Below are 13,416 nucleotides of genomic sequence, written 5' to 3' on the forward strand. Positions count from 1 at the left end.
ATTGTTTATTACAAATTGTTATCTCTTGTATTAATGAACATTCAGATGTATATATTTTTTTTTAACATTAACCGTAAACCACCGGATTGGTCTAGTTGTGAACGCGTCTTCCCAAATCAGCTGAATTGGAAGTCGAGGATTCCATCCTTCAAGTCCTAGAAAAGGCAGTTAATTTTATACGGATTTGAATAATAGATCGTGGATACCTGTGTTCTTTGGTGGCTGGGTTTCAATTAACCACATATCTCAGGAATGATCGAACTGAGACTGTACAAGATTACACTTCATTTACACTCATACATATCATCCTCATTCATCCTCTGAAGTAATATGTGAACGGTAATTCCCGGAGGCTAAAACAGGAAACAATAAACATTAACCATAAATTATTCCTTATCTGTCGTAACAATAACATTACGATGACAAAAAATCTTAGTTATATACGACCACTTTTTTATCACGTTTCAGTTTTATTTACTTCTATGCTTGCTGCAATGTATAATTATGAACCACTATTAGGCGATATGTTTCAACACATCTTGAAGTTCTTGGAACACAATAGATCACAGCGGAACTTCTAGTTACATTCGTTTTACTTTTAATTCATTATGTCGGTGTTCTTATCAACGCTCGGGATTCTAAGGGCAAAATCCAGCTCCTCAAGTGGAAAAAAATTTTGTAGAATGTTCGTTTTCATAATGGGCATGAAATTCCTTCACATTCGTCAGACAAAAATTATCGTCCTGAAATGCAACCGCATCGTCTCCAGCTTAAAGTCGGTTCTGTTATTATGCTGTTACGTAGTTAATTGTAGCTTCACCAAAATTTTCCAACGGTATCGGCTCGTTGTGAAAAAACTGTTAGTTAACATCATAGAAACTATAATATTAAGAGGAAAAGAGAAAGTTCAGGTCGTGTTCCATTGATCCTAACTGACTTTCTCTTCTGTTTCATGCGATTATAATTTACTGTTAGGCTTGCTTTTGCCATCACAATTAACAAAGCTAAAAGGACAGTCAATCAGGTGGTGCAGCGTTAATTTAGAATCCTCGTGTTTTCTCAAGGACAGGTTCATGTAGCTTGTTCCAGGATTGGCTGACCAAAACATCTCTTTATCCGACGTCCAGGAGAAAAAAAGATTTTGTTTACAGGAAAGCATTGGATTAGTCTAAGTCGTAGTAGCCTTGAACCAGTTGTGTTTTAGTTTGAAAGGTGTCTTTATTTGAATATATAAAATATAAATATATAAATTATAAATTTGTATGTATTTATCTTGTTCTATTAGTTATTTGTATATTGTTCATTTGTATGTGTACGGATGTACAATTTTCTCGACGCTTACGGCAGAATTAATTAATTAAATTAAATTGTACAGATTTTATAGTATTACAAAATGTAACGTAGTACATCATCATTACTCTACCGCAATTCACACTCATTTTATGTTATTTTTTATTCTATATAAAATATTAGTTCCATGCAGAAATATAAAGGCAAACTTAAAAATGACCATTATAGAAAAAAATTCTTTGGAATTAAAAATAGAAAATTGTTGAGAGATAGTAGAAGAAGTGATCCATATTAATTTTAATTTCGTTTGAGCGTTTTTACAATATGTATGTATTTTGATTTCCTTTTAGGCTTTTCAGAGATGATAAGCTTATTATGAAATGCCCAATTTATTTCTTCTCATTTACGCACGCATGAAAAATACTGTAATGCAAATTGAAAGGTTTAAATCTTTTGAAAGGTATCTCATTTGTTACTTTAATTCTTATTCTAAATTCATGGGGAACATTTTACATCCCAATTTGATTACCTCCGCCAGGTTGGCCGAGTGGGGAACTCATCATAGCAAATAAGCTGATTTCGTTGTAAGGTTCAAATCCTAGTGAAGGCAGTTACTTTTATACGGATTTCAGTACTAGATTGTTAATACGGTGTTCTTTGGTGGTTGGGTTTCAATAAACCATACATTTCAGAAATGGTCGACCTGAGACTGCACAAGATTTCCCCTCATTTACGTTCAAATATATCATCCTCTGAAATAATACCGTACGATGGTTTCGGAGGGTAAACAGAAAAATAAAATACAATTTCATTTTATTTTAAATGTATTTTTTATTGTGGGTACCACATTTTTTATGTATTTATATCAATTAAACGAGTCTTTTGTTATTGTTATTCATTATTCCGCAAAATAATATTTAATTATTATTTTACTTCGTCAATCTCTATGGCGATGTTGTAGCGTCTCGGAGTTCATCGGGGTTTGAAGATCCCGGATTTGAAGCTCGGAGATCTCGAGCATTTTACTTACGCAACAAAATTTCCATTTCATATTCCCATGGCAAAAGCTTCGAGCTTTTGTGGTGAATTAACCATCTTCAAAAGAAGATAAAAAAGTTTTTATTTAAAAATTTAAAACTATATCTTCATTGCAAATGTTACTTTCAACTTTGTAATTATATATGTATTACATTATCATTTGTCGTGATTGTTTCTCAGAGGTTACTTATATAAATAAGTTTTTTATTCATCCTATTATCATTATGAAATATATATTTTTTTATAGCTTGTCTTCCAGCTATTTACTTTTCAATTGAGCTACTATTCTTTTAGGATTAAATGCTTAAAGATGTACTTTTTATGTTTCGAATTTAAGCTGTAATAAACTGCAACATTGTTTAGCTCTTAACGTTAAAATAATAAAAGTCAATATTTCTATTAATATAAATTTGACTACCGTTCCTTTTACTCTATAAAATTTTACTATATAAAAAAAAAATCTCTGAAACTATTTTCTGAAATTCAAATATGAATATAAAAAACAATAGGAGGAGATTTCATTGTGTTATTCATCCTACTATTTTATGAAATATTTCAATCAATTTTATTTTCTTAAATTTTGTCCTACTACCGTTAAAAAAAAACAGAGGAAAACTTACAATACTTTTACAAAAAATTAAATATTAGATTAGAATTGAAGAAATGTACAACTAAAGTACATTTTTCAGATTGAAAACACCAACAATGCCCGTTTTCAGTTAACCATTAAAAATGATTTTCAAATTTCTTTAGTTGCCGAAATTTCGTTGTTGTTGAAATCTGTAAATAAATTATGTTTATCAATACTATTTTTAATGAGTTGGTTGTTTTTAACGATTGATAGTAATGGATAAAATGCAATGAAGTATCATATCGAAAAAATTTTCTACAGATGTAATAATATAAAATTTGATTCAAAATATGATTTAATCGATTTAAGTCAATATGTCAGTGTGCAAGAGTAAAATTGTCATTTGGAAGTTGGTCTCGTCGATGGAAAAATAATTGGGAAACACTTATTTTATTTTTAAACTGTATAAAATTGTTTGTAGATGTGTGTTTGATCGAGGAAGAGAATAAGCGATTATTAATTAGGTTTTCATCACAGATAGAAATGTTCCAAATTTCGTTGAAATCGATTTGTGATTGTAAACTTTGTCATACGTATATAAACAAACACAAATATGAAAAAAGTTTATTTTTTATGAAGTTAATACATAGTTCGTAATTACAAAACTTGCTACAGCAAACAAATTCTCAAAAGTAAATATTTACTTCAGAAGCCATGTTGTTTTAATCAGTTATGTATATTATAACTCTAGTAATAATGTACGTTAACTGGGTAGTTTGTAGTCGTAGTAATAATAACATCAATAATAATAATAAAATATGATCATCATATCTTTGGAGTATACATATTATCTCAATTGCAATACGCAATACGGAACCACTGTTCGTCCGTGCTTGCACGGGTGGGCGGTTGCGTTGAGGCACGGAGACTCCAAACCAACGCTGAAAAAGACCGAGTCCTGGCTTCTAGGGTGGAGCCCAGGAACGACATAGTCGGGCCTGGTTATCTTAATCTGTGAGTTAGAGGCAGGCGCGGAGGAAAGATCCAACCAGCGGGCCGATCTTTCATGCCAAATATAGCCGATAGGCAGGGAGGCCTGTTTGAGTATATAGACACTCCCCTGGGCGATGTTATACTTAATTGCAAAGAGTCGGTTCAGAGGTGAGGGGAAAAAATCCACAATACGTAAATTATTAATCATCGATTAGTTAATAACTTCCATAAGTATAGTTTATACTTTCATCTTTTCATTTTTAAGAGGTTTATATATCACTAAAGAAATGTAATTCTTTTATTATTTTTCACATTTCTAAAACTTTTGTGAAGATGTACATACTCAATTTTCTACGATTGTCACGATTTGTTTTCAACTCGGTTCAGTTGAATTAAAAAATTACTCCAATGATCGCGTAGGCGTTACTTCGAATTTAACATTTCCATAATAAAAAATGTTAGCGGGACTGGATGAACGTTTAACGGGCGGAGTTTTCCCTCGTTCGTTCAACGCACAAGTGAATTATCATCATGGGATTTCTACGGTCTGTAAGAATAACCTGCTGAAGGTCTGAGTTTATCTGTTATTCCCGTTACGATCTGAGTGAAGACCTTAACTCCTATAAATCTACAGCGTCTAACTCAAACAGTTTTTCGTGTTTCTAACAAACTTGTCCTCAATTGTTCTTTTTTCCTACCAATACACTTCCTAGCCAAATATATCAGAATTAATTAGCTCCATTATTCAAATTGTAAAAATAAAAATGTAAAACAAATAAAACGGGAAATGAGTCAAACCCACTTTTAGAATTACTTTTCTTATAAAATATATATTTTACTTAAAAGTAAGTACTTTTCTACATAAAAAAAGTCTTATGTTTTAAGAAAGAAAAAACATATTATTAACATTTATATATTAGCCGTTAAAAATAGGTATCGTTTCTAGGAAGTTACTTTTTCAATAATTTTTTAAATTTAGTATTTAATAAAAAGCTAATTGTCCAGCAGTTTGTTTCATAAACCAACACAACCAAAAATTAATAAAATTTATTGTAGAAAGGCCGTACCAAAGAATAATTTAAATTTAATTCTTAAATAGTGTTGCAGGAGAAACACCCTAAGTAGAGGCGATATTTTTTTTTTAATTCTGCGCAATTAATTACTACTAAACTCATCATAAGTGATAGTATTTCACTATATTTTTATAAAATTATGAAAATTAATCTTTTATTTTTAATAATTGAAAAATATTTGGAATATTTTCGAGCTTATAATCCAATTTTTTACTCCAGAGATATTGCAAATGGCATTGCTATTTAATACCACTCACTTTCAAATGGTACGAAGTCTATTTAGTATTGGTTCACGTAGTAAATTTGATATGGTGTATTAGCATATTATTATTAAATATAATGTGCTTTTAAACTTTGAATTAGGTGTGATTTTTAATAGTTGATTCTGTCAGAATCAAATGTGACCTATCAAATTCAAATTACTTAAAAAAATTGGGTTGATATAATAATATATACCCTGCAATAACATATAAATTTTATACGTAGTACGGAAAAATCATGACTTCAACGTGGTTGATTATGCAAGCTTACAGAGATTAAATTTGACAATAACAACGTAATAAACGAAAAACAACCAAAAATCAAATGAACTGTTTGAACCCATATTTTAACGACTTCTTATTACTTCAAAACGAAATCTGCTGATTTGTTGATGAGTTCACCACTAGACCAACCCGGTCCGTTTACGTAGAACTACTACTTATTTACATACTACTACAACTTTTATTACATAAAACATTACTTTCGGCATTTTCCGGGTCGTTCCTAATTCATTTTTTTTCTGTTCAGAGAAGCTGACGTTTATACCATGGACAAAGTAATCTATTTTAGAAATTCTAATACAGATCTGCGTTCATAAGAGAAACACATAATAACTTTTTTGATAAAAGACAATCGTTGGATTGGCAAAAATATATTCATACATTAATCCTAAAGACTCATAAAACGCTGTAAAAATTGTCTCACAGTCATGTAAAAAATAAATAAAAACAAAATAAATTTGAAAATCGTTTGCCAAATAAATAAATATGAAAAATATTCTGAAAGGAAAATTTTTAAAAAGAGAAAACTTGTAAAAACGTAGTTCGGTACTCGAAAAAACACTAAATATTGATACAAAAAAAAAGATAATATTTATAAGAATGTAAATTAGATTTTTCCTAATATATATAAACAACTTGAGGTTCGCAGAGGATATAATTCTCTTCACACAAAAACCAGAAGAACGACAAAGACAGATACAGGAACTGCAAGTGGCTGGCGAACCCTATGGCGTAAGGATTGACCTTAAAAAGAGCCAGGTCGAGTTCAACAAGTTTGCCGAGAAGAGAAAGATGTTTGTTCCTGGAAAAGAATTTAAAGGGAAATCATTTCATATATTTAGCCAACGGATGTTAACTGAGGGTAATACAATCAAAGAAGTTGAACGACGAGTTAAGCTTCGGTGGTAGATATCGGAAGAATTAATATCGTTTTCAAGAACAAACTCCCTTTTTGCCTTAAAAAGAAAGTTTTCGATCGATGCATCCTGCCAGTTTTTACCTGTGGAAGCGAAACTTGGACACTAACGTTCAATCATTACAGATGCACAATGAAATATGGAGCGATTCATGCTTGGAGTTCCCAGACGGGATAGGAAGTCCTGTAAGTGGATCAGAGAACAGAATAAATTATATGATATCATCATGGAAGTTAAAGAACTAAAATAGCGGTAGCGGTGGGCAGGCCATGTAGTAAGAAGAACTAAATTAGGATGTAAATGGATACCACTAAATAAACGCACTCGAAAAAGACCAAAAGCTTGTTGGATTGATGGTATTATCAAATTCATTGGACCGAATTGGCAAAAAATCGCACAAGACCGTACTAGTTGGAAACGTGCTAGAGAGGAAATCATCCTGAAATGGATCGATAACGACTAAAATGATGATGATACGTATATAAAATGTATTGATACATAGATAAATGTATGTTTATAGTATATAAGATGTATTCAATCTTTATAAAGCAGAAATACAATTCTCTTTCTCATTATTTGAAAATTATCTAAAATATTTTCTTTTAACGAAATCTTTATACCCTTCAAAAGTTTAGATTATCCCACCGTTAGAAACCGATTTTTTATATATTATCGTCATTATAAATTTAATATTTCGATTAAGTATTATTGAAAGTAAAGTCAAAAAAACTATTTGTTGTCAAAATATACCAGTTCATATTTTATGTGCATTCTCTGCCAAAAACAGTAGAATTACAATAATGGAATTTTTTTTTTTTAGATCTATCAAAAAATAGTTTAGACAAACATCTTCAAAGTTTATGATAATTAAATAAATAATTATTTCCTTATTAGTGTTCTATTGAAATAATATTAAGCGAGAAAAAGCCTGTCGTGGACACAGAACAGTTCTTTCTATGTCAAAGAAACAGGAAGGATTTTAACTCTTCCGAACAAAATATCACCCTCTCCCGGGCAATGTGAGCAATTATGGTTAACCTGAATTTAGATATAGGTTAAGCTTTATAATCTAATATCACACACACACATGTGATGGAATATATATGGATATATAAGATATATACCCCGCGTTTGAATCAGGGCCAAACCAAACTAACCCGCAAGTTTTGCTGCTAACAGATGATGTGTTGAGAAGTTTTGGAGGAATGCCTGTACAATAATTACGTATATAATTCATTGGTAAAAATTAATTTCTGAATTTTACGAATATACAAAAAACTAAGTAGAATATAATTACGTGTATTTCTAAAGTTATTTTATACATCAATTCTTGAAAAAAATGAGAGTTAAAAGGTAGATCTATTTATATAATTGTCTTTTCTACCAAATTAACTTTATATTTTTAAGATAAATATTGAACCAAGAACAATGAAATTTCATCATGAGTGATATAATAACCTAAAAAGTTGTTCTTGATTCATGAGTATGATATTTTTATATTACATGTGTATACTTACATATTTAGAAGATTATTATCATGTGTAATTCTGCATGAATAAGCAAAGCAATGACTGACTTAATAGATTTACTGAAAATTATTGTTAAGTGCTGATATGTGGGAATTCAAGGAAAACAGTAGTTAAAAGAATTGTAACTACAAGATACAAAAAAACAGAATAGCACTTGAGAATGAAAAAAATTTTTGAAGTCTAGTTACACATGTCATTTATTAAAATTGTTACTTGTTAACTGAGATCATGTACACTTCATGTACAAAAAATATGTTTTTTGTTTCATTCGACTAAATATTATTAGACGGATTATAAGGAGGTTGGCAATGAAACCGTTAATTAATTATCATCATGACTAAAAACAGTTCACGTCAGTGACTGTAAATCGTACGTAAAATTTTATTAAATGATAACTGCAAAAGATTCACTCCATCATAAAATAACTTAGTTCAGTTCATTAAGTGACTATTGTGGTAATATTAAATCAAATTCCCAAAAAATTACCAACAGAAAATAATAATTAATTTTTTTAATTCTCTTAATTAACTAGTACGAATTTCTTACATATAAATGAAGTAAAATATTACAAAGTAATTGCCTAAATCCTTAAAACACTTCTTAATTTTGAGAGTTCACGTCTCAATTGCATTACGTAATTAATTAATTACATTGTGTAATACTTTGCCTTACACCAATGTAAAGATATATTTACGTTTTACATGTACGAGATCGTTCCGCAGACTGAACCAATTAACTCAAAAATTGATTAATTAATTATTACTGTTCACTTCATTGTATAAAGTAAAGGAAGTATTGTAATCACGAACAATTTCGGTTTTCAGATTTCAACTGAAATATCCATTTTGACCATCCCTGAATCCATTTTGAACAGTTTTGGTGTGACGTCTGAATATATCTCGAATAATTAAAAAGAAATTAGTCGTAGGATGTTGAAATTTTCGATTTAGGACTATTGTAACATCTACATATGCACCTCCCCTTTTGACTGCAATTGACTGAACCAAAAGTGTCCAAAAAACCCGAAAATCCGAAACATTTTTATTTTTTCAGTTTTCTTAACTGCAATATTAGCCCTCATTGAGAGCTTTTTAACGATGTATCATAAATGGTACTTATTTTCATTGATTCCAGAGTTATAGCCAAATAAAATTTTAATAAATGAAATATTTTAATTTACAAGGGAAAGGCACATCAGTTTGAATCCGACTTCATATACATATATATTTTTTAACTTTTTGTTTTAATTAAAATATTTTGATTTATTAATAATTATTAACTTCTGATTGTAAAAAAAATTACAATAAATAATAATTCAATAACAATAAAAAAAAATCAGAAATTATTATACATAAAATTTGATGTCCTTTTATTTCATTTTAATTCAAAGATTTTTACAAAGGTAATTTTTTTTTAAAAAAGTTAACAAAAATATATGTAAATAAAGTCTAATTCAAACCGATGTGTGTATAGTTGCGGATCCTACTCGTTTTCATTTACACCACATAACTACTTGGGCGCCGTGAAGCAAAATTAAAAGAATAAATTAATATAAAATGCTGATACGAACACCACAAAGAAAATGTGATGCAATGTGGTCTCCACCACAATACAATTGTGTAACTGTCCACTTCCTTAAAGAATTGGAGGATCTTATCACACTTTCAAATGAAATAAGTTTAAATGAAATGCAGTAATAAATGTGTATATGTAATTTAATAGGGGTATAAGGAAATGATGTGGTATTCACATCAGATTTCTTTTTTTTTTTAACTGTAAATGATTATACGTCTTTCTGCTTCTTCATAAAAATCATAAAAATGATTTTTATAAATACCTATTACTACTATTACAATTACTACTATTTTTATAAATTACCTTATCAATAATAAACCCTTTATTAATACAGACATGGTAAAATCTATTCTGTGTTAGAGTCAGTCAGTCTCTTTTTTATTTAACGTTATTTGTGAAAATAAAAGTAGATAAAAATAAGTCCATATATCGGCGCCTGCAGGCCCTGTAGTTCTAATCTCAGGTATAAATACATTTTGTAACGTAATGCACAACTATTTTTTTTAGCTATGTTGAAAGCTAAAAATATATTCATTTTTTTGTTTTTAGGGTATGTAAAAGTACCCTTTTCGTTTAATAAATTACAGAAGTAATATCCAGTTTGACTCCATAATAATATAATTCCACGTCCAAGAGGAGATGTATTCTAAAACTTAAGTGATGAAATTTAGAAAAAGTTTTACTAAATCCATTGTAACGACATTCAATAAATTCTTTATTACAGCTGATTAATCTCAGTGCTAGTTTTTTTTTTATGTATATTATTAAAAATATTTTTAAATCCCGTTTTTAATTCTCTTTGCAGATAGTAGCGCAGTAAATACTGTCTCTAACTCAATTTATCGGTTAGTTTTTTTAAAAAAAAAATAGAAAAGTGAAAGGTTTTTTATTTATTTACTCATAAAAAATAAGGTAATTTTAAACAAGCATTTATTCATCTCTATAATTTTTTTATACTTTAATATACCATAGAAGATATTCTTAGGATCAGAAAACAAAAGATCAAAATGTCGGAAAGTAATTTTTGACAGCGGGAGACCCGTTCAAGGTCAAAGTCTTCTTTCTTTTTCCTGTTTAACCTCCGAGAATTACCGTTCAGATAGTACTTCAGAGGATGAATGAGGATGATACGTATGAGTGTAAATGAAGTACAGTCTTGTACAGTCTCAGTTTGACCATTCCTGAGATGTGTGGTTAATTGAAACTCAACCACCAAAGAACACCGGTATCCACGATCTAGTATTTAAATCCGTATAAAAGTAACTGCTTTTACAAGGACTTGACCGCTGGAACTCTCGACTTCTAAATCAGCTGATTTAGAAAGTCGCTTTCACCACTAGAACAACCCGGTGGGTTAGGTCAAAGTCTGCGCCGTGTTTTCAGTACTCGAGGTAATTAGCTATCATTATCGAGACCAGTTCAGATACTAATACGTTTTATGGAGGTAGGTAAGATTAAAGGTTGAGGTCTGGGAATTCTCTTTCAGAGAAATTGAGCCTTTTCTGAACATATTAATAGTATATGCAATAAAGCGGACAACATGATAAAAGGGTTAAATATGATCATGTCAACAAAGAAGTCTCCTAGAGCGTCCAAAAGGAAGGTGACAGCATCGGCAGTTGTATCATCTTTATTGTATGCAGTGCGTGTGTGGTGGACTTCATTACGAATCAAGAAAAACAAAAATAGACTTGTGAGAACGCATAGGAGGTTGTTGCTGGGAGTGGTTTCCGCTTACAGAACAGTCTCCTATGAGGCACTTTGCGTTTTGGCAGCAGTACCTCCAATCGAATTAATGGCCCATTACAGGGTAGAGATATCGCAAGGACTGGAAACTCAGGAGGCTAAGCATAGGCTGATAACTAGGTGGAAAGAAAGGTGGAGAGAGGTAGGACCTGCTAGCAGGACAAAACAGCTAATCCCTGACCTTGAGAGTTGGATCAATAGGAAACACGGGTAGGTGGACTTCTTTTTGTCGCAGTACTTTACGGGCCACGGTAATTTTAATTATTACCTTCACAGAGTTGGGAGAAGACAAACGCCGGCCTGTATGTACTGCGGCATTGAGGACAATGCAGACCATACCTTCAAGGAATGCATCAGATGGATACAAAATAGACGGGACACAAATTTATCAACGATGAGACCTGAGGAGATTACGAGTAACATGCTACATAGTGAGGAAAAGAATTGAAGGAACTATCAGGAATATCTTAACAGTAAAAAACGAAGACGAGAGGAAACTGGGCTTCTGAGTGAATAGATTAGGGTAGGGTGGATAGCCCCAGTGGTGAGGACTGGCATGCTTAGGTTTGTCAGTTCCAAGGATCCACTGGGGACTCCGAGGGAGAATAGGTATACAAGTGTAAAAGACCCATCGATGCGTCACGACTTTCCAAGGTATGGCGTAGCGATACAGAAGGGCAAATGAGACTCAAAAGACCTGACCGGTGGGCCGACCTGCCTTGCCGGACATACAGCCGGTAGGTGGGGAGGCCCATCAGAGTATAACAGGCACTCCCCTGGGTGGCGTAATACCAACCAGTCGAAAAAAAAAAAAACTAGGGCAGTATTTTTCACCATTTGGAAGGATACTTAGCTGAATTTATGTTTAAACGGAAATATAGTCTCTACAGAGATGGACTATACCATACGTTCCGTGGTATTAGTCATCGGTACGACCTGTAATCACCTTACAAAAATTGCTTCATTCATCTTCAACGGCTGACTCCGAGGCCGAATTTGACCACTATTAGGTTAATTTATGATTTATTCCTTTCTCCACAAGATTTCAGCTCTAATTGTAACTTTTTTCTTTTTTTTTTGTTTAACCTAAGGGTCCACCGTTAGGTATTGCTTCAGAGGATGAGATGAATGATTTGTAGCGAGTGTGAAAGTGCTACGTCTGACCGGGATTCGAACCCGGGACCTCCGGATGAAAGTCTGAGACGCTACCACTTCCTTCACGGAGGCCGGCCTAATTGTAACCTTAACTCCAACAACCTTAACCCTAACTTCTCTCGAAACGGATTAGCATCTTAACTTGTCACAATGATTCACAAAACTGATTGGAAATTGGATAGAACATATCCTAAGAATATCTACTACGGTACGAGTATATTAAAGTATGAACAAAATTTGTATTGATTAAGTCAAGTATTTGCTCAGAATTACCAAAAATAGCTAATATTTTCAATATTTGTTTATATGTATTATTAATTATGTTAAGACAGAAAAATAATTCATAAGTTAAAACAAAACCTCCTGAATTTTGCAGATACAATTCGTAAAATTTGTTTCCATTTCTTTTTTAATAACCTTTTCTCAGGCCTCTAAAAAAAAAAAAATTTTTTGTATCATTTTTCTTTATTTCGCTGTTTTTCTTTGCAGCTAATTTTATTTTGGACTCTATTTTACTGTACGGAAAAATATATTTAAGAAAAAAAACAATTGCCTGAAAGATCTTATTTATTTCAGATATTCCTTCTTATATAAAATGTTCGTTAAAATGTTTTTGTTTATTCCATATCCTAAAGAAAAATCGTACTCTCAAGAAAAAAGTTTATCCGCAAATATTGTTAAATGAAAATCAGTTGCAACAAATAATTTCTCTACATACGCTTTTCAACTCTGACAACATCTAATTATTTGTACATCCCCGAAAATTTACAATATATGTTTGAATTCTCGTCTTTTTACTGTTACTTATAAAAATACTCTTATTTAAATATTTTTATTGTAACCTCTTATATGGTTATATTTCTATCAAAACACTGTTTTACCGTGCTTGCAGAAAAAGTAACCGAAATTTTTTTTTTAAAGTGAAAAATGGAGCATCTTTTGTATCATATCCATCAGTAGCAGAAGTAATACAAAGATATTTTTCTT

The 13,416-nt window shown here is 31.2% G+C and overlaps 1 long non-coding RNA gene across 1 annotated transcript in view; it reads left to right on the forward strand.

Moving 5' to 3' along the window:
- The window catches only part of LOC142321109 (uncharacterized), a 75,853-nt gene extending 63,372 nt beyond the window's left edge, over nucleotides 1-12,481 (forward strand). Inside the window, exon 3 of the long non-coding RNA XR_012755585.1 lies at nucleotides 12,366-12,481. This is a non-coding gene — a long non-coding RNA (uncharacterized LOC142321109). The remainder of the gene's footprint in view (nucleotides 1-12,365) is intronic.
- The last annotated feature ends 935 nt before the right edge of the window (nucleotides 12,482-13,416 follow it).

Source organism: Lycorma delicatula, chromosome 3 (genome assembly GCF_047948215.1).
Source record: "Lycorma delicatula isolate Av1 chromosome 3, ASM4794821v1, whole genome shotgun sequence".
Lineage (NCBI taxonomy): Eukaryota > Metazoa > Arthropoda > Insecta > Hemiptera > Fulgoridae > Lycorma > Lycorma delicatula.